Here is a 23,173-nt window from a genome sequence, read left to right on the forward strand (position 1 = left end):
GTTAGATCCACTATGGACTGGACTCTCACACTATTATGTTAGATCCACTATGGACTGGACTCTCACACTATTATGTTAAATCCACTATGGACTGGACTCTCACACTATTATGTTAGACTCACGATGGACTGGACTCTCACACTATTATGTTAGATCCACTATGGACTGGACTCTCACACTATTATGTTAGATCCGGTATGGACTGGACTCTCACTATTATGTTAGATCCACTATGGACTGGACTCTCACAATATTATGTTAGATCCACTATGGACTGGACTCTCACACTATTATGTTAGATCCACTATGGACTGGACTCTCACACTATTATGTTAGATCCACTATGGACTGGACTCTCACACTATTATGTTAGATCCACTATGGACTGGACTCTCACACTATTATGTTAAATCCACTATGGACTGGACTCTCACACTATTATGTTAGATCCACTATGGACTGGACTCTCACACTATTATGTTAGATCCACTAGATCCTCTCCAATGTTTCTCATTGTCATCCCATTGGGTTGAGTTTTTTCTTGCCCTGATCTGAGCCGAGGATGTCGCTGTGGCTTGTTCAGCCCTTTGAGACACTCGTGATTTTAGGGCTGTATAAGTAAACTTTGATTGATTGATTGATGGCAGCACAAGAACAGAACCTAACACAAAACCAATAGAGGCATCAGACAGAGCGCCAGGTGCAGGCTATGTATGCCAAAAGAGCCCTGAAAAAAGTGAAGACCGCGACATGAAAAGCTTGAGAAATGCCAAGGGCTGGAAAAAATGTAGAGTGGCCTGTCGTGATCAGAGCACTGGGGTCCATAAACTCCAATCAGGATGAATGCCTTCAGCATCAGACATCTGCGTCCAGAACAGTACTGATAGGCGGACTGGACTAGTGACGTGGGCTAACCTTGATGCCGATGTAGTTTAAATTCATAAGCTCTCATCATTGTAAATACAGGTTACTCATTAGGACAACAAGGGAAAAAGTATAATCCACTTTCATAAAAATGTTATCAAATATGTATTGCTATTCACTGAGGGTATTACCCCTTATTTATCTTTATGCTGCTCCAAGAAAACTTCCTTTGTTGTAAAAGTCTGATCACTTTCGGTTTTGTCTGAAGTTTGGAGATGTTTTTGATATAAGTCGGATAGATTTGTTGCTGACACAATAATGTGTGTAATGCTGTTGGTGTATTTCAATAAAGTTATAAAAAAAATGCCAGTTTCCTCTTTGACAAGAAACGGTAGCAACAAGAACCTGCGAGCTCACCTACGCCTCGCCCCCGCTTAAAGGCCTACTGAAATTAATTTTTTGTATTTAAACGAGAATAGCAGATCCATTCTATGTGTCATACTTGATCATTTCGCGATATTGCCATATTTTTGCTGAAAGGATTTAGTAGAGAAAATCGACGATAAAGTTCGCAACTTTTGCTCGCTGATAAAAAAAGCCTTGCCTGTAGCGGAAGTAGCGTGACGTCACAGGAGCTAGTATTCCTCACAATTCCCCGTTGTTTACAATGGAGCGAGAGAGATTCGGAGCGACAAAGCGACGATTACCCCATTAATTTGAGCGAGGATGAAAGATTCGTAGATGAGGAACGTTACAGTGAAGGACTAGAGAGGCAGTGATGGACGTATCTTTTTTCGCTCTGACCGTAACTTAGGTACAAGCTGGCTCATTGGATTCCACACTCTCTCCTTTTTCTATTGTGGATCACGGATTTGTATTTTAAACCACCTCGGATACTATATCCTCTTGAAAATGAGAGTCGAGCACGCGAAATGGACATTTAAAGTGACTTTTATCTCCACGACAATACATCGGTGACACACTTAGCTACTGAGCTAACGTGATAGCATCGTTCTCAAATGAAGATAGAAACAAAATAAATAAACCCCTGACTGGAAGGATAGACAGAAGACCAACAATACTATTAAACCATGTACATGTGACTACACGGTTAAAAATTCTCAGCCTGGTAAGGCTTAACAATGCTGTTGCTAACGACGCTAAGGCTAATTTAGCAACTTAGCAACCGGACCTCACAGAACTATGATAAAAACATTAGCGCTCCACCTACGCCAGCCAGCCCTCATCTTCCCATCAACAGCCGTGCTCACCTGCGTTCCAGCGATCGACGGCGCGACGAAGGACTTCATCCGTGGGTTTGGCGGCAAGCATCGGCTAGGCGTAGTAAGTAGTCCTTGTTGTGTTGCTGTAAGTATTGTACTTAGCCGCTAATACACCGATCGATCCCACCTACAACGTTCTTCTTTGCAGCCTCCATTGTTCATTAAACAAATTGCAAAAGATTCACCAACACAGATGTCCAGAATACTGTGGAATTTTGTCGAAGAAAACAAGAGGTTTTTGTATCGGGTCGATGGGGTACAACCACTTCCGTGGATTTTGTGACGTCACGCGCATAAATCATATCCAAAGGAGATTTTCAACCGGAAGTGTGGCAGGAATTTTAAAATGTCACTTTATAAGTTAACCCGGCCGTATTGGCATGTGTTGCAATGTTAAGATTTCATCATTGATATATAAACTATCAGACTGCGTGGTCAGTAGTAGTGGCTTTCAGTAGGCCTTTAATGGTGACTCAGAATTAATGAATATTAGGGCTACAACTTTTCTGACGGAACCCGTGGAATCATCCAGGGTTCGTACACCTTTTCCATGGCCAGATTCAAGCACTTTTTAAGGACTTTCAAGATCAATTTTCCAGTTTTTCCAGTACCCTTCAAAAGGCGAAAACCAGTGTGAATCAATCCATAGCCTTGTGGTTTGAGGTCACCAAATGCTGTCTGTAGGAAAAATACGGGAAATCTGCTAAAAAACTAAGCCTAACATTGAAGCGGCAGTTATCAATAACTGAATGGGGCATAGAAAATGAAGCATTGTTTCTGTAGACTATTCAATGTCATTGGTGTTTGCAGACGTGTTTATTTTTCCTTTAGTTTGCAACAGTTTATCCAAAGGAAGAAACAGCAGTCTTTTAGTAGTCTTTTTAGGTGAAAAACCTTGAAAGACAAAACACCACAAGATTAACATGTTGTAAAAAATCGACCAATTATCAAGCCCTTAATAATTTACCATTATTAATTAGGCTGTCAAACCCTTAACCATTAAACCATTAAATGTTTTCCCTTTAAAGGCCTACTGAAATGATTTTTATTTATTTAAACGGGAATAGCAGATCCATTCTATGTGTCATACTTGATCATTTCGCGATATTGCCATATTTTTGCTGAAAGGATTTAGTATAGAAAATCGACGATAAAGTTCGCAACTTTTGCTCGCTGATAAAAAAAAGCCTTGCCTGTACCGGAAGTAGCGTGACGTCACAGGAGCTAGTATTCCTCACAATTCCCCGTTGTTTACAATGGAGCGAGAGAGATTCGGACCGAGAAAGTGATGATTACCCCATTAATTTGAGCGAGGATGAAAGATTCGTAGATGAGGAACGTTACAGTGAATGACTTGAGAGGCAGTGATGGACGTATCTTTTTTCGCTCTGACTGTAACTTAGGTACAAGCTGGCTCATTGGATTCCACACTCTCTCCTTTTTCTATTGTGGATCACAGATTTGTATTTTAAACCACCTCGGATACTATATCCTCTTGAAAATGAGAGTCGAGCACGCGAAATGGACATTCAGTGCCTTTTATCTCCCCGACAATACATCGGCGAAATGCTTTAGCTACGAGCTAACGTGATAGCATCTTGCTTTAACTGCATATAGAAACAAAATAAATAAACCCCTGACGGGAAGTATAGATAGAAAATCAACAATACTATTAAACCGTGGACATGTAAATACACGGTTAATGCTTTCCAGGCTGGCGAAGGTTAACAATGCTGTGCTAACGACGCCATTGAAGCTAACTTAGCAACCAGACTGCACAGAGCTATGCTAAAAACATTAGCTCTCCACCTACGCCAGCCAGCCCTCATTTGCTCATCAACACCCGTGCTCACCTGCGTTCCAGCGATCGGCAGAAGGACGAAGGACTTCACCCGATGCGTTTGGCGGCCCGGAGACGTAGGAAGTCAAGGTGAAGTCGGCGGCTTGCGCGGCTAGCGCGGCTAGCGCTCCAACAAAGTCCTCCTGGTTGTGTTGCTGTAGTCCGCTGCTAATACACCGATCCCACCTACAACTGTCTTCTTTGCAGCCTTCATTGTTCATTAAAAAAATTGCAAAAGATGTCCAGAATACTGTAGAATTATGAAATGAAAACAGAGCTTTTTGTATAGGATTCTACGGGGTACCATAACTTCCGTTACTCGGACTTTGTCACGCGCATACGTCATCATACCGCGATGTTTCAGCCGGATATTTCCCGGGAATTTTAAAATGTCACTTTATAAGTTAACCCGGCCGTATTGGCATGTGTTGCAATGTTAAGATTTCATCATTGATATATAAACTATCAGACTGCGTGGTCGGTAGTAGTGGCTTTCAGTAGGCCTTTAAGTTAAAACAGATTTTAAATAAATTGTCTCAATATAAATGCACCAAGATATATATACAATAAATTTAACCCCAAAAACACAATAGATTAATGCAGCAGAAAACCCAATACGCAAACACATAAATACCTAATCAATTAACCACCTATTTCCCCTGTTTTAGATACACATTTAAAACACATATCCAGTATAGATGTATTATTAATTTAGCAGTGAAACACTCAATCTTAAACGCTGTCTACCGGTAGAAAAATGCCCCGTTTATCCTATGACCTCACTAGCACATACTTGCCAACCTTGAGACCTCCGATATCGGGAGGTGGGGGGTGGGGGCGGGGCGTGGTTAAGAGGGGAATATATTTAAGCTAGAATTCACCAACTCAAGTATTTCATATATATATATATATATATATATATATATATATATATATATATATATATATATATATATATATATATATATATATATATATATATATATATATATATGTATATATATATGTATGAAATACTTGACTTTCAGTGAATTCTAGCTATATATATATATATATATATATATATATATATATATATATATATATATATATATATATATATATATATATATATATATATATATATATATATATATTATTATTTTTATTTATTTTTTATTATACATATAAATAAAAGAAATACTTGAATTTCAGTGTTCTGGAGGCTATCCCGTAGATGGCAGTATTGTCCTGTTTAAGAGTGTCACAACATTGCTGTTTTCGGCAGACGAACTGCTTTACGGTAGACTAAACGTGACTGCTGTTGTTGTGTGTTGTTACCGCGCTGGGAGGACGTTAATGAAACTGCCTAACAATAAACCCACATAAGAAACCAAGAACTCGCCCTCGATCATTCTACAGTTATGACGTCATTGGGCAGGCAAGCTGTTTGTATTGTGGGAAAGCGGACGTGAGAACAGGCTGTCCCCACTCAGGTCCGCATTGAGCTGGAGGGGGCGTGGCCTCCAGCTCCGGCTAAATACCGGGAGTTTGTCGGGAGAACATTTCTGCCGGGAGGTTATCGGGAGAGGCGCTGAATACCGGGAGTCTCCCGGTAAAAACGGGAGGGTTGGCAAGTATGCACTAGCAGCCAATGATCCATCCATCCATCCATTTTCTACCGCTTGTCCCTTTTGGGGTCGTGGGGGGTGCTGGAGCCTATCTCAGCTGCATGCGGGCGGTAGGCGGGGTGCACCCTGGACAAGTCACCACCTCATTGCAGGGCCAACACAGATAGACAGACAACATTCACACTCATATGCACACACTAGGACCCATTTAGTGTTGCCAATTAACCTATCCCCAGGTGCATGTCTTTGCAGGTGGGAGGAACCCGTAGTACCCGGGGGGAACCCATGCAGTCACGGGGAGAACATGCAAACTCCACACAGAAAGATCACGAGCCCGGGATCGAACTCAGGACCTTCCAGCACAGTTAAATCCAACACTTTAAATTGGGCGACTTCACCCTCCTGATGAAGCAAACTGCTACAACATTTATCAGACCAACTTACCAGCCAACAGTTACACAAAATACCGTGAGTATTTAGCCTCCAGACTAAGCACGCTACATGCACACAACTCCCCCACCCCCCCACATCTCACCAGCACAACAGGTGAATTGCACCCACAAAGAGAAACAAAGCGAGATCTTACCGGCTGTCCGTTCAGCTTTTGGTTTTGGTACACAGGTCCGGTGGCCATGGATGAAGCGCTGGCTGTCCAGAGTCAGGACCCGGGGTGGACCGCTCGCCTGTGCATCGGTTGGGGACATCTCTGCGCTGCTGACCCGTCTCCACTCGAGATGGTCTCTTGCTGGCCCCATTATGGACTGGACTCTCACTATTATGTTAGATCCACTATGGACTGGACTCTCACTATTATGTTAGATCCACTATGGACTGGACTCTCACTATTATGTTAGATCCACTATGGACTGGACTCTCACTATTATGTTAGATCCACTATGGACTGGACTCTCACTATTATGTTAGATCCACTATGGACTGGACTCTCACTATTATTTTAGATCCACTATGGACTGGACTTTCACTATTATGTTAGATCCACTATGGACTGGACTTTCACAATATTATGTCAGACCCACTCGACGTCCATTGCATCCGGTCTCCCCTAGAGGGGCGGGGTCACCCACATATGCGGTCCTCTCCAAGGTTTCTCATAGTCATTCACATCGACTGGGGTTGTGAGTTTTTCCTTGCCCTTATGTGGGCTCTGTACCGCGGATGTCGACACTTGTGATTTAGGGCTATATAAATAAACTTTGATTGATTGATTGATTGACTTTTGGCACAACTCTGGGTTCTCTGTAAGGAACTAAACTTTTTTCCGCTCTGCACTGCGGTGGCGTCTTTCATTCTGCTTGATTTGACACAGCTGACTAATTAACGGGTTCGCGCACCGGCAGATGAGACGGGAGCGCGCCCCGCTATACCTGCCCGTGAATGTAAATAGATTGGCTCTGATCATATAAGCCGACTGGCAAGAACTAATGTCAAATTGTAGACCTTACCTGTGGTCGCCTAGGTGAATAGTGGTGTGGATGTGCTCTACCAAGTGCCCTACAATAAAATACAATTTTATTAAGTGGGGCTTGGCTGGTTGCCAGTCCGTCGTCGTTGCTGTTCGCCGCTACCTTCGTTTTTAAGGAAACGTATTTTAAAATGTTTTCAATTTTATAATTAGCCTATTGAGTCGGACTGTTGAGAAATATGATGAATATTTCCAAGCATTTACAAGAACTTCACCCAGAATTCAAGCATTTTTCAAACCTGGAAAACACAACATTAAAATCCAAGCATTTTCAAGGTTTTTAAGCACCCGTACGAACCCAGATATTTTGGTCAAATGGTCAAATGTGCCCTCGTCTTTGGTGGCGCTGTGAGACGACGACGTAGAAGAGGGAAGAGAAGAGAGCCGGAGTGCTGGTGCATCTCCACCATCTTGGCAAACGCACCGCTCCACCAGGCATCTTTATCTCCAACGTGCGCTCACTGTGCAACAAACTGGACAAAGTTCAGCCACTGTTGGGGAGGAACGGGGACTTTCCTACATCCTGTGTTTTGTGTTTCACGGAGACGTAGCTGTGTGAATTGATACCGGACTCTGAGCTGCAGCTGGCAGGATTCCATTTCTTCAGAGCGGATCGAGACTATTGCCTTTCCGGGGGAAAAAAGGGTGGAGAAATCTGTTTTTATATCAACGGTGGCTGGTGTTCGGATGCCACGGGGATCCAAAAGTACGGTTCCTCTGAGCTGGAATACTTTTTTCATTCATTGTAAACCTTTTTTGTTCTATCCGCAAGTTTGCTTCCTTCATTCTGTTTTGTGTTTACATTCCACTGCGGACCAACTTGCCTGGGTCACAGCACGCTCTCACCGACGAGATACTGTGCGTGGAGCGGACACACCCGGACTCCTTAGTTATTGACCTTGCTGATTTTAACAAATGTAATCTCAGTCATGGGCTTCCCAAGTACAAACAGTTTATTAAATCTCTGACCAGAGAAGGTAATATTTTGGATCACTGCTACACTACAGTCAGCAACACTTATCACGCTTCCCCCGCGCTGCACTGGGCCACTACGACCATGCGATGGTTGACCCGATTCCTAAATACAAGTAGAAATGAAAGCTCTAAGCTTGTTGTGGACCAGTGAAACTGTGGAAGAATCCAAGCCGTGCTTGGACTGTACTGACTGGGATGCTTTCAGGTCTGCCACAAACAGTCTGCATAAGTACGCAGAGGCTGTGACGTCAAATATTGACTTCTGCCAGGACCAATGTGTAACATATAAATGGTAAATGGGTTATACTTGTATAGCGCTTTTCTACCTTCAAGGTACTCAAAGCGCTTTGACACTATTTCCACATTAACACACACATTCACACACTGATGGCGGGAGCTGCCATGCAAGGCCCTAACCACCACCCATCAGGAGCAAGGGTGAAGTGTCTTGCTCAAGGACACAACGGACGTGACGAGGTTGGTAGAAGGTGGGGATTGAACCAGGAACCCTCAGGTTGCTGGCACGGCCACTCTCCCAACTGCACCACGCCGTTGTAACGCACTCGGGTGAGTTACAACAACGACAAGCCCTGGTTCACAGCTAAACTCAGATGGTTAAGGCAGGAAAGGGTAGCTTTTAGGAGTGGGGACTGGGAACGTTATAAAAAGGCTAAATACACCTTTTAGAGGGTGGTGAGCAAAGCCAAGCGTCTTTATTCTGAAGACCTCCAACAACAGTTCTGGATGCTGGCTAAGTCTGGAAGGGTCTCAGCCAGCTCACCAGCTACAATCCTAAAACCCCCCATTCCAGTCTGGGGTGAGGGCTGTTAGGGCAGACAGTCGTTGAGAGACTTTTATCCCGGCTGTGTTGGGGTACATGAGTTGTGGAGTGGAGTCGTTGGTTTACAGGCTGCCTGTACAAGTTCTTCTGTTATTTTAAAAGACATGCGGCAGCCTGTAAACCAACGACTCCACTCCACAACTCACATACCCCAACACAGCAGGGACAAAAGTCTCTCAACGACTGTCTGCCCTATCAGCCCTCACCCCAACAGTCCAGCGACACCTATTTCAATCATTGAACAAGACCTTCAAGAGGCAGTACCCTCGCAAGGCAGCTGGTCCTGACCGTCTTTCCCTCCACTTTGAAGCACTGTGCGGATCAGCTGTCTGCAGTCTTTTCAGACATGTTTAACACCTCATTGGTGACATGCCATGTGCCAACCTGTTTCAAGTCCTCCACCATCATCCCCGTCCCAAGGACAAGGACCACGGGACTTAATGACTTCAGATCCATTGCCCTAACAGCGGTGATAAAGTCAGTTAGCGCCTTGCGCTTTTACTTCCTGAAGACATCAGTTCGCCTACAGAGCCAAAAGGTCTATTGACGACGCTGTCAACCTGGACCTCCACTCCATCCTCAAGCATCTGGACTCAGCAGAAACCTACATCACAATCCTGTATGTGGATTTCAGCTTTGCTTTTAATACAATAATCCCGGCCTTGCTCCAGAACAAGCTCTTTCAGCTGAAGGTGCCTGACTGCACTTGCAGGTGGATCACAATATTCCTACCTAACAGGAGACAGCAGGAGAAGCTAGGGAAGAATGTCTCGGACAGCTGGACCATCAGCACTGGATTCCCTCAAGGCTGAGTTTTTTTCTCCTCTGCTCTTCTCCCTGTACATCAAGAGCTGCCCCTCCCGCCACCAGTCTGTTAAGGTCCTCAAGTTCGCAGAAAAACACCACCCTTATTGGACTCCTTTCTGGTAGGAATGAGTCTGCTTACAGTTGGGAGGCTGACCATCAAGTGACCTGGTGCAGCAAAAAACAACTTTAACGGTCTGAAAACAGTGGGGATGGTTGTGGATTTAGAAAAAAAGCAGCAGCCCCCAGCTCCATCATTATTGGTCAATCCACAGTTTGTAATGTGCAGTCTTTCCACTTTCTGCGGACCTCAATTACTCATCTTAAAGGGAGCTGAACATGACCTTTCTTATCAAGAAAGGACAGCAGAGGATGAACTTCATGCTGTTAGAAAATTAGAGCAAATACACACTAAAATACACTATATGTTGGTTCACCCTCTTTTGTTTCAAACTTCCTCTTAGATCTTTTCCCTGCCTGGAGCACACAGTCTGTCACGATCGGCTTTGCCGGAGTAGGACCCACGTGCAGAACAAAGAATACAAATAACAAAAAGAGCACTCAAAAAGGAGTGAGGAAAAAATAACTAAGGATGCACACCTGGGGTGTGAATAACAAACATAGCACACAGAAGGTGTGGAAGTAACAGTTAACTGTCAACGCCACAGGGAACAAGAAGCGTGAGTGGAGCCAAAGGGGAGGAGATGTGCACCACTGGAAGTGTGAACCATCAGGAAATCTACTGACACCGAGTGAAGGGACTGGAGAGCTTAACCAGTCAGGCGGAAATGACTATCAGGTGTGCGTTCAGAAACCAGGCACTGCAACAAAAGACGATAGGCGGCAGCAGAGCTGCCAGATCATGACACACTCCATGTGTGGCCCCTGCCTTCCAAATATCTGACTGTGGGGGGGAAGACATGATGTGTTGTGGCTATGTATACTCACTGTACAAAACTGTGGGAGTCTGGACTATGTTCTAATCTGTAGCCCAAACTATTTTTAAGAATTTTAGTATACACAATTTCCTCTTATCAACTCTGACGTCTCCAGAGGGTCTTGTTATGGCCCGTCTTCCCATGTACTGTTATTGCCTTCTTCTCTGGATTCCCTCCTACCCTCTCAGTTGGAAAGACTTGCTTGACCATGAACATGTTTATTTGTATCATGGGCTATAAGAAGAATTACGAATTATTGACCGAGGCTCACTTTTTTGCAGGAGTTGGCCCGTAGAAGCTCCGCTCATGGAAGTTACATACACAGCCTATAAAGCTTCTACGAGAGTGAGACCAGCGTTGTAACATTTACCTGTGACCTTTGTAGAATAAAATGTGTTAAATCATTCAGAAAGACCTGGCCTCTGACTGTTCAGCTGAAGAACGCGGGTAAAGTCTAACACTGCGGCAGCTGAAGCAGTTTTAACCTGCCAAAGACCATGATGGTGCCCCCTTCTACACTGCCATCATCAAGTCCATCCTCCACTCCTCCATCGTAGTCTGGTATGTGGGAGCCACAGCAAAAGACAAATTCAGGCTGGACCGTGTCATCACCTCTGCAGAGATGGTGATTGGCTGCAATCTACCGTCACTCCATGACCTGGACCTCCAGAGGCATGCAGATGCAATTGTGGCTAAACCCTCCCACCCTGCACATTGACTGTTTGAGACTACAAAAACCAGGATCAAAACCTCACGATACAAAACCAATTACTTCCACTCTGTTGTCAGCTTAATCAATGTCCCTGGCCTGCCCCCCACCTTCTTGGGATATCGGGAGTCAACACCAGATATCGTTTTTTAAGATTCCAGATGAAATAGTGAGACCACTGGGTTCTCCGTGGATTGTTGTCGAGTCTAGGAGGAAGAAGGAGAGGAAGCAAAAGCGGGGTCGCAGTTCCGGCATTAAGCTAAGGCTAAGGAAACAACCACACAAGCCACTACTACCGAGCCTGTACCTCTCCAATGCCAGATCCCTGCTGCAGAAAACGGATGACTTGGAATTACAACTCGCTGGAGACCGTTTTGTACGTGACTGCTGTGTAAATTATCACGGAAACCTGGCTTCACCCGGACATCTACGATGTTGCGATGCAGCTAGCAGGCCGCACTCTGCTCCTTTGGGACGGGACTTAGGACGCCGGCAAGAGCAGAGGAGGGGGACTCTGCATTTATGTACAAACCCCGTTTCCATATGAGTTGGGAAATTGTGTTGGATGTAAATATAAACGGAATACAATGATTTGCAAATCATTTTCAACCCATATTCAGTTGAATATGCTACAAAAACTGATAAACATTTTTTTTGTTGCAAATCATCATTAACTTTAGAATTTGATGGCAGCAACACGTGACAAAGAAGTTGGGAAAGGTGGCAATAAATACTGATAAAGTTGAGGAATGCTCATCAAACACTTATATGGAACATCCCACAGGTGAACAGGCAAATTGGGAACAGGTGGGTGCCATGATTGGGTATAAAAGTAGATTCCATGAAATGCTCAGTCATTCACAAACAAGGATGGGGCGAGAGTCACCACTTTGTCAACAAATGCCTGAGCAAATTGTTGAACAGTTTAAGAAAAACCTTTCTCAAGCAGCTATTGCAAGGAATTTAGGGATTTCACCATCTACGCTCCGTAATATCATCAAAGGGTTCAGAGAATCTGGAGAAATCACTGCACGTAAGCAGCTAAGCCTGTGACCTTCCATCCCTCAGGCTGTACTGCATCAACAAGCGACATCAGTGTGTAAAGGATATCACCACATGGGCTGAGGAACACTTCAGAAACCCACTGTCAGTAACTACAGTTGGTCGCTACATCTGTAAGTGCAAGTTAGAACTCTCCTATGCAAGGCGAAAACCGTTTATCAACAACACCCAGAAACGCCGTCGGCTTCGCTGGGCCTGAGCTCACCTAAGAGGGACTGATACAAAGTGGAAAAGTGTTCTGTGGTCTGACGAGTCCACATTTCCAATTGTTTTTGGAAACTGTGGACGTCGTGTCCTCCGGACCAAAGAGGAAAAGAACCATCCGGATTGTTCTAGGTGCAAAGTGTAAAAGCCAGCATGTGTGATGGTATGGGGGTGTATTAGTGCCCAAGACATGGGTAACTTACACATCTGTGAAGGCGCCATTAATGCTGAAAGGTACATACAGCTTTTGGAGCAACATATGTTGCCATCCAAGCAACGTTATCATGGACGCCCCTGCTTATTTCAGCAAGACAATGCCAAGCCACGTGTTACATCAACGTGGCTTCATAGTAAAAGAGTGCTGGTACTAGACTGGCCTGCCTGTAGTCCAGACCTGTCTCCCATTGAAAATGTGTGGCACCTAAAATAGCAGAAGGGAGACCCCCGGACTGTTGAACAACTTAAGCTGTACATCAAGCAAGAATGGGAAAGAATTCCACCTGAGAAGCTTCAAAAATGTGTCTCCTCACTTCCCAAACCTTTACTGAGTGTTGTTAAAAGGAAAGGCCATGTAACACAGTGGTGAACATGCCCTTTCCCAACTACTTTGGCACGTGTTGCAGCCATGAAATTCTAAGTTAATTATTATTTGCAAAAAAAATATAAAGTTTATGAGTTTGAACATCAAATATGTTGTCTTTGTAGTGCATTCAACTGACTATGGCTTGAAAATGATTTGCAAATCATTGTATTCCGTTTATATTTACATCTAACACCATTTCCCAACTCATATGGAAACGGGGTTTGCACATGAAATTTGGTGCAACAACGGGACAATTATAGACAGGCACTGTTCCCCAGATGTCAAGTACGTGTCTGTAAGATGTCAGCCCCTTTTTCTGCCAAGAGAGCTGACTGTTGTGATCATCACGGCTGTGTATATTCCACCCGACGCCAGTGTAAACACATCGCTCTCTCCCCTGCTGAACACCGTAAATGAAGAGCAGCGCGCCCACCCAAACGATGTTCACATAAATGCAAGGGACTTTAATAAGGCCGATCTAAAGATTTTACTCCCGAAGTTCCACCAGCGTGTGAAGAAAATACTTTGGATCATGTTTACAGCAACATTAGGCATGCATACAGAGCCATACCCCTCTCCTGCCTCGGACAATCAGACCATCTCTCCCACCGCCTACAGCCCTAGGGGCATGTCCCCACAACAACGTTTGTGTTTCGGGTTACAAGAAAGAAAAAAAAGCGTCTCAATAGTGAGTCACACCCAGGTGGAAACGTTTCCTGGGTGAGAATGATACAATACAGTGCCTCACCATAAGTGGTGCTGTAAGCAAAGAAAAACTATAGAAGACGAAACCGTGCACGCGCATCAAGTTCTGTTCTGCGGTCACATCAAAACAAAAACAAGTTATGATGGCAGAAGCGGGCAAAGAAAGTAACTCTTTTGTTTGGACAGACGACGAGGGGAAATGACTTCACACTTTAGTTACACAACTGTAAAATATCCAGAGAATGTTGACTGGGAGTACTGAGGATGTCGTTGTGGCTTGTGCAGCCCTTTGAGACACTTGTGATTTAGGGCTATATAAATAAACTTTGATTGATTGAAGATTCTTCATCCACTGAAACACGCCTCATTCTACAGCGTCCCTCGAATGCGTACAGTCACACCAGCGATAGTTTGCCTCTTGAACTCTTGGAGTGGACAACTAAGGCCCTGTCCTACATTAAGCCGGGTAACTCCTTAAACGAATAATTATTTAGCCTAAGCCCCGTGTCAGCCACACTAAACCATCATTTAAAGGCCTACTAAAACCCACTACTAGCGACCACGCAGTCTGATAGTTTATATATCAATGATGAAATCTTAACTTTGCAACACATGCCAATACGGCCGGGTTAACTTATAAAGTGACATTTAAGATTTCCCGGGAAATATCCGGCTGAAACGTCGCGGTATGATGACGTATGCGCGTGACGAAGTCAGAGTAACGGAAGTTATGGTAGCCCATAGAATCCTATACAAAAAGCTCTGTTTCCATTTCATAATTCCACAGTATTCTGGACATCTTTTGCAATTTGTTTAATGAACAATGAAGGCTGCAAAGAAGACAGTTGTAGGTGGGATCGGTGTATTAGCGGCGGACTACAGCAACACAACCAGGAGGACTTTGTTGGAGAGCAGACGCGCTAGCCGCCGACCTCAACTTGACTTCCTACGTCTCCGGGCCGCCAAACGCATCGGGTGAAGTCCTTCGTCCTTCTGCCGATCGCTGGAACGCAGGTGAGCACGGGTGTTGATGAGCAGATGAGGGCTGGCTGGCGTAGGTGGAGAGCTAATGTTTTTAGCATAGCTCTGTGCGGTCCGGTTGCTAAGTTGCTGAGTTAGCTTCAATGGCGTCGTTAGCACAGCATTGTTAACCTTCGCCAGCCTGGAAAGCATTAACCGTGTATTTACATGTCCACGGTTTAATAGTATTGTTGATTTTCTATCTATCCTTCTAGTCAGGGGTTTATTTTTTTTGTTTCTATAAGAAGTTAAAGCACGATGCTATCACGTTAGCTCGTAGCTAAAGCATTTCGCCGATGTATTGTCGTGGAGATAAAAGGCACTGAATGTCCATTTCGCGTGCTCGACTCTCATTTTCAAGAGGATATAGTATCCCAGGTGGTTTAAAATACAAATCCGTGATCCACAATAGAAAAAGGAGAGAGTGTGGAATCCAATGAGCCAGCTTGTACCTAAGTTACGGTCAGAGCGAAAAAAGATACGTCCATCACTGCCTCTCAAGTCCTTCACTGTAACGTTCCTCATCTACGAATCTTTCATCCTCGCTCAAATTAATGGGGTAATCATCACTTCCTCGGTCCGAATCTCTCTCGCTCCATTGTAAACAACGGGGAATTGTGAGGAATACTAGCTCCTGTGACGTCACGCTACTTCCGCTACAGGCAAGGCTTTTTTTTATCAGCGAGCAAAAGTTGCGAACTTTATCGTCGATTTTCTCTACTAAATCCTTTCAGCAAAAATATGGCAATATCGCGAAATGATCAAGTATGACACATAGAATGGATCTGCTATTCCCGTTTAAATAAAAAAAAATCATTTCAGTAGGCCTTTAAAGTTCCCCTCCTTGGATAATTTTTTTACACGGGTAAGTGCGCCGTCTATTTCTTGAATCTCCGGCTCTTAACTTTGTATGGACTCATCTATCGTTTACAAACCGAGTTCGGAGAGGAAGTGACGCCAGAAGGACCGCACCCCACACAGGAAATGACGTCAAGAAAGAACACGCCACAGCCAGCTTCATAACAACCTGTTTCGTAACTCGGAGGTAACCACTAGAAAGATGGAGGCGAGTCATCCAGACCAGTACAGACGCTTGTGGGAATCACACATGAATACCTTAAAGGCCTACTGAAATTAATTGTTTTTATTTAAACGGGAATAGCAGATCCATTCTATGTGTCATACTTGATCATTTTGCGATATTGCCATATTTTTGCTAAAAGGATTTAGTAGAGAACAACGACGATAAAGTTTGCAACTTTTGGTCTCTGATAAAAAAAAGCCTTGCCTGTACCGGAAGTAGCGTGACGTCACAGGAGGAAGGACTGCTCACATTTCCCTATTGTTTACAATGCAGCGAGAGAGATTTGAACCGAGAAAGCGACGATTACCCCATTAATTTGAGCGAGGATGAAAGATTTGTGGATGAGGAACGTGAGAGTGAAGGACTAGCGTGCAGTGCAGGACGTATCTTTTTTTCGCTCTGACCGTAACTTAGATACAAGGGATAATTGGATTCCACACTCTCTCCTTTTTCTATTGTGGATCATGGATTTGTATTTTAAACCTCCAGGATACTATATCCTCTTGAAAATGAGAGTCGAGAACGCGAAATGGACATTCATAGTGACTTTTATCTCCACGACAATACATCGGTGAAGCTCTTTAGCTACGGAGCTAACGTGATAGCATCGGGCTTAAATGAAGATAGAAACAAAATAAATAAATCCCTGACTGGAAGGATAGATAGAAAATCAACAATACTATTAAACCATGGACCTGTAACTACACGGTTAATGCTTTCCAGCCTGGCGAAGCTTAACAATGCTGTTGCTAACGACGCCATTGAAGCTAACTTAGCAACGGGACCTCACAGAGCTATGCTAAAAACATTAGCTATCCACCTACGCCAGCCAGCCCTCATCTGCTCATCAACACCCGTGCTCACCTGCGTTCCAGCGATCGACGGCGCGACGAAGGACTTCACCCGATCACAGATGCGATCGGCGAGACGGAGGAAGTTAAGGTGAGTTCGGCGGCTAGCGCATCTGCTATCCATCTCTGTCTGGTTGTGTTGCTGTAGTCCGCCGCTAATACACCGATCCCACCTACAACTTTCTTCTTTGCAGTCTCCATTGTTCATTAAACAAATTGCAAAAGATTCACCAACACAGATGTCCAGAATACTGTGGAATTTTGAGATGAAAACAGAGCTTTTTTGTATTGGATTCAATGGGGTACCAATACTTCCGGTTCAACGATTGACGTCACGCGCATGATTCATCATATATTGACGTTTTCAACCGGAAGTTTAGCAGGAAATTTAAAATTGCACTTTATAAGTTAACCCGGCCGTATTGGCATGTGTTGCAATGTTAAGATTTCATCATTGATATATAAACTATCAGACTGTGTGGTCGCTAGTAGTGGCTTTCAGTAGGCCTTTAAGGAGCACATTCAGTATGTTGTAAAAGAACTGAAACTTCTACTGGGATTTTATTATAGAAACAAGTCTTGCTTTTCTTTGACTGTGAAACAGAAATTGGTGGAAACAACCACGGATTTTTTTTTTCGGGCGGAGGGGGTAGGGGGTCTTAAACGGTGGCATTGTGTGTGTGTGTGGACGAGGATAAGGTTAGGTGGGAAAAACCCTGGATAACTACTTAGTGTAGAAAGGGCCTAAAGCGGAAATGCGCTTCTGGTAGGTTTAATCATACTTTGATCTTGACGAGCTAACTGCTACGAGCTAATTGTTATGCTACATCAGAGCTACTTTAGCTAGTATGTGTTATGTTATGACACATAATCGTTGTGTTGGCGCGTTCATATTTCCTAACATCGTGTTGGCAATGAGGTGATGAAAGATTCCGACAGTCGCGGAGGAGACAGAATGAAGAAACGGTGTTCGAAGGATCCTTCGAGGGGCCCGCAACTGGTAAAATAAAGAATATGTTGGATATTGTTGAAAAATAATAATAAATGGAGTTGTTTAATCCTGTATGTGCACTAATTTTTAAAAATAAATCTTGTCCGTTAAACAAAAGTAAGGAAATAATTGTCATTGTTTACACCACACACACAATTAACCAACATTCTCCCGTTCTCATTCCACACTATTAAAGGAGCCATATGTAATAAATTCACTTCAAGTCATTATTAAATTGCCCTGATATGTCAAAAGGCATTATTAAATCACGTTGCTTTCAAATACCTTTATAACTGGTAGATCAGCCGGGATATGCTCATTTCAAATGTAGATTTACAGCCCCGAAATCTTGTTGTTGTTTTCATTTTGATGCCCAGCCCTCCTCCGTTTGACCAATTTAAAAGTCTGTGAGTGTGTTACATCCAGGTCGCCACATTCGTCTGGCTACTGCCACTGGTAAAGTTACTAAACATGTCAGACCTTAGTAAATCTAAACGGCCTCGTTACGATTCTCAACTTATTTTTGACAAAGCCAGGAACAAAATGAGGATTTGTACTGAGGATGCCTTTGAAAGATGGAGACGATTGAAGGCGGAACAGATTCCTACAACAAAGTTCTGTTCTGCAGAGAAGTGGTAGTATATGGATTATTATTACCTGGTTGGTTTTTGTCCTTTGTGTTCATGTTTTGCTGAGTTTACAGCATATTTATTGCATTTTGCTTTATTGTAAAAGATCGATCTGCAGACAATTGTCTGGGAAGTGAAGAGGTGAGACGCTCATTTGTTCTTAATATTCAGTGTTTTATCGTTCATAGTCAATATTACAAATCCCACATTATCTATTTTTATGGACATTCTGTAAAATTCCATTCAGTTTTTTTGAGGTGGTCTGTCATAATATTTTTAGCATTGTGAGTGTTTGGATCGTGTGTTTAGCTTTTACTCTTTTCTATGGCATTTTACAAATGTATACCACTAATGCTGAACAACCTAGACATGTTTAAAGTGTTCCTTGACAAAAGGAACCAGGCACACATACTGCAGAATGCGTGACACTTTTTTACAGCTAAAATATTGTGTCAAAAAACATTAGACTCGGACAAACTCACAGTGTCATGTTAAGAATGAGAAATAAAAGAATATGACTGGTGAATATTGTCACACAGGCCTGGCCCTAACCAATCTGGCGCCCTAGGCAAGATTTTAGGTGGCGCCCCCCTCCCCCACATCGGCAGTGAAGTGTATATACTCACAAGAAACTGAATAGCTTTGTCTTTGACCTTTTTTTTTACTTAAAGAAAGCAAATTAACATATTATATGAGAATGTTATGTTATGATTATCTTTAACCGAATCACAGCAGTGCTCAAATTTAAAAAAAAGCATTCCCTCTCATGTGATATTGCTTAATTAACATTAATGATGTGCACTTTAACAACTAGGCTTACAACTATACCTAATATATAAAGGGGTGGAAAAGTGACCATTACCTGCAGGGCAAACATTAGCTCACCAGAAGGCAATAACAATGTAAACAAAAAACACCTGCTGAAAAGATCTAATACAAATGTCCCCGAGGAATGTAAGGTGGGAGTACTGTAATTACCTAACGTTACATTATTATTTTCCATAACAATTTAGCCCCCTCCACAATATTAACCCGACGTTAAAACAGAACTAGCTATTTATTGATTAGCAATTGCCGAATCATGTAACATTAGCTTAATGCTAAAAAGCCAGGTTACTATCACATTCTGTAACAGACAAATAATTCCATGTAGGCTAACGTTACCTCCCTGCTACCTCTGTCTTTTTCTCGTTTCTCCTCCTCTTCTTTTCTATTTTTTCTTCCCTGGGCACCTGACAGTTTTGGCCGTTTTGACATCTTGTGTTGATTTTTTTTATGTGGTAAGAGTCATGATACGGGAAGGGAGGGGGCGCACCGTGCGGGGGGATGGGGGTGGGGGCGCGTAATGTTGTAACAAATAATATTTCTATTAAATAGGCTTTACTTTGCATTTTAATTAACGTGGGATTATTTTTTGTATTTAGAAATAATAGTACCAATTTTTTTTTTTTTTTTTTCTCCAACATTTGTGGCACTGGCGTGGCGCCCCCTGATGGACGACGCCCTTAGAATTTGCCTATACGGCCTATGTCACGGGCCGGCCCTGTTGTCACACAATCATCAGTCAGTCACTCCTGTTACACAGAATTATCCTGCTGTTACTCTCTGGCACTCAGTGAAGGCGGACGCTCCCTTTTCCCTCTCCCTCATCTCTCCTGATTGCTTCTTTGTTTTGTCTCGTCTTAACTTTCTTGTTGCCTCTTTTTGCACCGCTCTCTACGATCCAAACAATGGAATTGATCAACTGGCCTCACAACAAATTTGACAAGATCAGGTTTGGGGGAACTTGCCTGTCTTGACGGAACGGTTGTTGCTGGACCCAGGACGGACTCTTGGGAGAAGAGGAGTGCCGTGTGCCTGGCGACCCTCCAGTCGAGGACTTTGAAGATGTCTTCATATTCGGAACCATGGTAACAGGACATCCGCTGATTGGAGTAAGCGTCGTCCTGGTGTGTCCGCCAATTGGAAGATGCTGACCAGATTTATGGAACATAAAGAGACAGTAGAGTGAAAAGTTTAAATTTGCTCATTTGGATTGTTTTCCCAGGCTGCAGGCGACGTGGCAAGGTTGCTACTTCGAGATTCTGTAACGTATTATTTTCGCGTCTCCCTATGTCTAGCATTAAAAGATTACAGATGGTACAAAATGCGGCTGCTAGACTTTTGACAAGAACAAGAAAGTTTGATCATATTACGCCTATACTGTATATACCTTTATATACCTATATAAATACCTATACTGGCTCACCTGCACTGGCTTCCTGTGCACTTAAGATGTGACTTTAAGGTTTTACTACTTCCGTATAAAATACTACACGGTCTAGCTCCATCCTATCTTGCTGATTGTAGTGTACCATATGTCCCGGCAAGAAATCTGCGTTCAAAGAACTCCGGCTTATTAGTGATTCCCAGAGCCCAAAAAAAGTCTGCGGGCTATAGAGCGTTTTCTGTTGGGCTCCAGTACTCTGGAATGCCCTCCCGGTAACAGTTAGAGATGCTACCTCAGTAGAAGCATTTAAGTCCCATCTTAAAACTCATTTGTATAATCTAGCCTTTAAATAGACCCCCCCTTTTTTTAGACCAGTTGATCTGCCGTTTCTTTTCTTTTCTCCTCTGCCCCCCTCTCTCTTGTGGAGGGGGGGGGACACAGGTCCGGTGGCCACGGATGAAGGGCTGGCTGTCCAGAGTTGGGACCCGGGGTGGACCGCTCGCCTGTGCATGCTGGCCCCACTATGGACTGGACTCTCACTATTATGTTAGATCCACTATGGACTGGACTCTCTCACTATTATGTTAGATCCACTATGGACTGGACTCTCACACTATTATGTTAGATCCACTATGGACTGGACTCTCACACTATTATGTTAGATCCACTATGGACTGGACTCTCACAATATTATGTTAGATCCACTATGGACTGGACTCTCACACTATTATGTTAGATCCACTATGGACTGGACTCTCACACTATTATGTTAGATCCACTATGGACTGGACTCTCACACTATTATGTTAGATCCACCATGGACTGGACTTTCACACTATTATGTTAGATCCACTATGGACTGGACTCTCACACTATTATGTTAGATCCACTATGGACTGGACTCTCACACTATTATGTTAGATCCACTATGGACTGGACTTTCACAATATTATGTTAGATCCACTATGGACTGGACTCTCACACTATTATATTAGATCCACTATGGACTGGACTTTCACAATATTATGTCAGACCCACTCGACGTCCATTGCATCCAGTCTCCCCTAGAGGGGAGGGGGGGGGGGGGGGGTCACCCACATATGCGGTCCTCTCCAAGGTTTCTCATAGTCATTCACATCGACGTCCCATTGGGGTTTTGTGTTTTTCATTGCCCTTATGTGGGCTCTGTACCACGGATGTTGTTGTGGCTTGTGCAGCCCTTTGAGACACTTGTGATTTAGGGCTATATAAATAAACATTGATTGATTGATGATTCATTCTCCCAGAGCACAGTGCAGTGAAGACACAACAAAGTCCTTCCCTGTCTCTCATGGACACACGCCTGTTGTTGTTGTTGTTGACTTGTGTCTCTCATGGACACACGCCTGTTGTTGTTGTTGTTGTTGACTTGTGTCTCTCATGGACACACGCCTGTTGTTGTTGTTGTTGACTTGTGTCTCTCATGGACACACGCCTGTTGTTGTTGTTGTTGTTGTTGTTGACTTGTGTCTCTCATGGACACACGCCTGTTGTTGTTGTTGTTGTTGTTGACTTGTGTCTCTCATGGACACACGCCTGTTGTTGTTGTTGTTGTTGTTGTTGTTGACTTGTGTCTCTCATGGACACACGCCTGTTGTTGTTGTTGTTGTTGTTGACTTGTGTCTCTCATGGACACACGCCTGTTGTTGTTGTTGTTGTTGACTTGTGTCTCTCATGGACACACGCCTGTTGTTGTTGTTGTTGACTTGTGTCTCTCATGGACACACGCCTGTTGTTGTTGTTGTTGACTTGTGTCTCTCATGGACACACGCCTGTTGTTGTTGTTGACTTGTGTCTCTCATGGACACACGCCTGTTGTTGTTGTTGTTGTTGACTTGTGTCTCTCATGGACACACGCCTGTTGTTGTTGTTGTTGACTTGTGTCTCTCATGGACACACGCCTGTTGTTGTTGTTGACTTGTGTCTCTCATGGACACACGCCTGTTGTTGTTGTTGTTGACTTGTGTCTCTCATGGACACACGCCTGTTGTTGTTGTTGTTGACTTGTGTCTCTCATGGACACACGCCTGTTGTTGTTGTTGTTGACTTGTGTCTCTCATGGACACATGCCTGTTGTTGTTGTTGTTGACTTGTGTCTCTCATGGACACACGCCTGTTGTTGTTGTTGTTGACTTGTGTCTCTCATGGACACACGCATGTTGTTGTTGTTGTTGACTTGTGTCTCTCATGGACACACGCCTGTTGTTGTTGTTGTTGACTTGTGTCTCTCATGGACACACGCATGTTGTTGTTGTTGTTGTTGACTTGTGTCTCTCATGGACACACGCATGTTGTTGTTGTTGTTGACTTGTGTCTCTCATGGACACACGCCTGTTGTTGTTGTTGACTTGTGTCTCTCATGGACACACGCCTGTTGTTGTTGTTGACTTGTGTCTCTCATGGACACACGCATGTTGTTGTTGTTGTTGACTTGTGTCCCTCATGGACA

The 23,173-nt window shown here is 43.6% G+C and overlaps 1 protein-coding gene across 1 annotated transcript in view; it reads right to left on the minus strand.

Moving 5' to 3' along the window:
• The window catches only part of ccdc71 (coiled-coil domain containing 71), a 113,409-nt gene that overhangs the window by 73,416 nt on the left and 16,820 nt on the right, over positions 1-23,173 (minus strand). The window contains exon 2 of the mRNA XM_062037627.1: positions 20,267-20,448. The gene's annotated coding sequence lies outside the window, so the exon portion shown is untranslated. The remainder of the gene's footprint in view (positions 1-20,266; positions 20,449-23,173) is intronic.

The sequence above is a fragment of the Entelurus aequoreus genome, linkage group LG26 (genome assembly GCF_033978785.1).
Source record: "Entelurus aequoreus isolate RoL-2023_Sb linkage group LG26, RoL_Eaeq_v1.1, whole genome shotgun sequence".
In the NCBI taxonomy this organism is placed as follows: Eukaryota; Metazoa; Chordata; class Actinopteri; order Syngnathiformes; family Syngnathidae; genus Entelurus; species Entelurus aequoreus.